The following is a 4,292-nucleotide window of genomic DNA, read 5'->3' on the forward strand; positions in this document are numbered from 1 at the left end:
TCAAGCAGTGATTTGACTATGCAATTTTTTTATTATGCAAGACGCTTTAGCAAGAGGTATTGATTTTTAAGTATATTTTATTATGCATATGTAAATTGTTAGGACAATCAATGGTGAACCCAACTGTTTTTGGTTTAGTCATACCGTTTCCTTGACACGAGCAGCCACAGGCTTAGGCAAACCCAGACAGTATTTCGCTGTTGGCTTCTTGCTTCCATGAGCAAGGAGGTGAGTGCTGTCACCTTCTCCAGCTGGCTGCACGTGGGACAGCATAGGCTTCTGTTCCCTGCCGCTTGCCAACTCCGGGCTGTCAGGATGCTCCTGGGAGAATCACAGGAGCATGAAGAAGCCCTGTAAGATATATGATGATGGGAGAAGGCATCCCACAGAGGATCACGAAGCAGGGAGCAAAGGAGTGGGACTTGATGAAAGATGGGTGTACACACAGAGATTGTTTTTCATCTCAAAATGTGCCATTGTATCCTACATTCTCCTTGAAACATTTCAAGTGCTCCATTTCCATGTATTAAATGTTTACTTCTTTTTGCCTCATGCTCTCCATTCCTACTGAACTACGAGTAAATCTATGAACAATTGCTCCTTTGTATTTCTACCATTTTATATCGTGCAATAAAAATTGGAATAGGAGTTTTTCATAGTGTGTTTTCCTTTTGACTCCACTTCGTCTAAATCTATCTTTTATATACAGAAAGATCTCAAATATATGGACCAGTAAGAATGAGAGTAAACCCGCATGTGTGAAAGTCTACACTTTAGGAAGGCTCCAAAGACTCGGGGACACACTATTTCAGTAATTATGGTGCTGGAACCTACCTAGAGCAGTTGCAAGGACTCCTCTGTAGCAATATTTGCATACTAATTCTATTATTGTTTAAGTGTCATTGCATTGCTCTAGTTGATTTAAGTGAATTGCTTGTTTAAAATATTTCGCTTTACTTCAACTGCTAATTATTTGTATTCTGAAATGAGTTTACTAAAAATAGGGATTTTTAAAATTTGTTCTAAAAATTAAAATGCTGGAATTAACTCCCAGCTTGTGCAAATGCAGAATCGTTACTATCTCTAAGAATGTAAAACTCAAATTAGCTGTAACTATGTTTGAAAGAAAACTGATCATAAGACTTTTTTTGGACCTGCGAATCTGCATTCATCTCAAGCACATTTCACATCCATTCATGGGAGAGTGGATTCTGTTTCAGACACAACTCTGTTAAGTGGATCTCATTTGCTTTCTTATGTTTCCTGAATATAATCTAAAGGAATAAAAGATATACAAAAAGAGGATGGAGGGATTGAAAAATCTTTTCTTTTTTGGGGAAGGGGTAATGAGGCTATTTAATTTTAGAGGAGGTGCTAGGGACTGAACTCTAGACCTCACACATGCTAAGCAGGCACTCTACCACTTGAGCTACACTCTTCCTTGGGGTTAAAAGTCTTAATCCTTCTTTAATCCTGTTACTGATTTGGGGGCGATGGGTATGGTATGATGGCCTTTGTGTTTTCTCTATCCACCCCCAATTTTACTGAGATATGAGGGACATGTAACATTGTATAAGCTTAAAGTGTACAACATAATGATTTGATGCATGTATATAACCTGAAAGGATTACCACAGTAAGTTTAGTTAACATCTATCACTTCACATAATTCCAATATTGTATTTCCTTGTGATGAGAACTTTTAAGGTTTACTCTCTTAGCAATTTTTAAATATACAAAACAGTATTGTTGACTGTAAGCATTATGCTGTACATTACACCCCAAGGCCATATTTATCTTAAAACTGGAAGTTTGTGTCCTTTGACCACCTTCAGTTATTTCTCCTACACTCCAGCCCCCACCTCAGGCAACCACTAATCTGATATCTTTATGAAGTTTTTTCTTTTTTTTGTTTTCAGATTCCACCTTTAAGTGAGATCATAAACAGTTTTTCTCTGTCTGATGTATTTCACTTAGCATAATACCCTCTCTACTTTCCTGATGGCTTTGTTATTTGCCTTAATTTAACAGCAACAAAACATGTTCATTGAAGACCCCTGTGAATATTGACTAAATTTACAAAGTGTCTCTCACATTTACAAAATGCCTCACAGAGTCATTTAATAATTTCTCTATTGTTTACACATATCTAACAACATGTTTGATTCCCAGTTGATTTTCAGTTTTAATTCGGTGAATTTGCTGGCTGCTTTGGCCTCATAGTTGTTGATGAAAACAGTCTGTAAAAATTGGAAAAAAAATGATTTGTTCATTTTACTGTTTCTTTGAGCCATATGTTAGTCCCTCATGCCTCAGACTAGTATTTATTTATATTTCACCCATGATAGTTAACTATTTGTTTACCTTCCGCTAATTTTTAAATCATCACTTTGCTCCAGGATTAACCTCGTCTTCAGCTGAGCTGTGGCTAAGTGTGGTGCAGCAGAGACGGCTGGTCTTTTTCTCTGTTCACAAGCAAGTATGTGAACAATAAATGCAAAGACAAAGTAAACGGTTGTTGTGACTAAACTCATTTACTGTGTAGGTCTATGGGCTTTAATTATTTCTTATTCCTGGGATTCCAGATGCTTCTCTCTTTTTCTTTTGTACAGTACGCATCTGCATTTAGAGCGAGCTCTGCTCTTCAACGATGTGAGAGAAATATCAGTTTAAATTTATGTCACAGATCGTAGCAGAGGATTGGGACTATGACAAATGATTACGATTGGGGAATACGCCTTGCATCAAATGAGTCAGAAAAGATCTGGCATTTTCCCCAATACTTATAAAGCCTGAAAACATAGCCTGGTTATAAGGGAAAAAGAACTCTAAGAAGACAAACTTTCAGTTAAAATGAAAGGAAAATAGCTATGGAATAACATTTTAGCCAAATAAATCTAGAAATACTTTCAGAGTTCCTGTTTCAAAATCAGGTTTTCAATATATAAGCCTGTGTATTTGATATCTTCTTCCTTTAATAATATGGAATTCTATCTCATCCTTACTGTTCTTCCTCTGAAAGTATAATAGACTTTAAAAAGCTAATATATTGTCTTGAATTGATAATACATGTTCAAATGACTTAAAACTCAGCGCTCCTAATTTTAAAGTATTATTAAAGGATACAAATATTTTTGTGCTTATTCTTTTACCTATATTAATTATCTTTTGAAACTGGTATAAACAAAGTATAAAAATAGAGTGAAGTGTAACTTATTTTCCATAAGATTCAAGTTATCAATAAAAATATCAAAATCCTGCATATTCTCCTAAAAAAACCCCACTTCATCTAAACAGTAAAACAAAACTATGTTTATTAATACTTGAAATAGTCTGGTGTCATAAATATTTAAGAACAACAATAGAACTAGTGAATATTTCAGGCTGAAATAATGTTTAAAGTATCCTCCATGAAAATAGCCCTTGGCCATTAACTCCTGAGGTGGTTTTTCCCATTTTCCTTTTAAAGTATACATGAGTGATTCATAAATACTAGAAATTAGTATTAAAAATGTTCTTACAGACTGGTGATGTAGGTCATTGGATTTTCAAAGGCATGGTTCTCCTGATTGAACATATTGGTAGAATCCAAAAAGAATTTTTCTCAGCTGCAAGGTTAGGAAATTGGAGTAAAAACAAAACAGAACAAAAAGAAAAAAAAAAAATCCGCCAACCAGCATGAGGCAGTCAGAACCAAAAGAGACCTTATGCAAAAAGTGCAGTCAGTCTACCTGCACAAAAGCCCAGGGTCAGGGGTAATGCGCCTGCACTGCCCGGTGTCATAGCAGTGCTTTGCTGCTAAAAGCATGCCCGTCATCACAAAGAGCATCATTAACGGCAATATTTCCACGGATGGTCAGAGGATTCTTCTAGGTGGGGGGACCTCACCTGAGCCGTTCTCCAGGTAATTTGCTGTCCTCCTGTGGGGAGGACGGGCCGCAGCTGGACATTTCAACGTGGGATCTTTGGGGCACAGAGAAACCATCTTTCTGGCATCCTGCAGCATTGCTCACGAATGCTCTAGCTACTGTTCCTAGGTCTGGTTCTTTTATTTATTTATGTATTTATTTGTTTGTTTGTTTCACACACAGCTTAAAGAGCAAACCACGAGAGAGAAAAGTTTTGACTGTTTCAGTAGAAAGTTTGCGGAATGTCACCTCCTTGAGGAAGATGAAAGGGTTTTCGTAGAAAGGCCGGAAAGACGACAAATAGTTATCAAAAGCAACATCTGAGTGGAGTCCCACGCTGAGTCTGAGTGTGACGTCAGCTTATAGATTTTGAAGAGGCGGGGCT

This window comes from Camelus ferus, chromosome 29, assembly GCF_009834535.1.
Source record: "Camelus ferus isolate YT-003-E chromosome 29, BCGSAC_Cfer_1.0, whole genome shotgun sequence".
Taxonomy (NCBI): Eukaryota; Metazoa; Chordata; class Mammalia; order Artiodactyla; family Camelidae; genus Camelus; species Camelus ferus.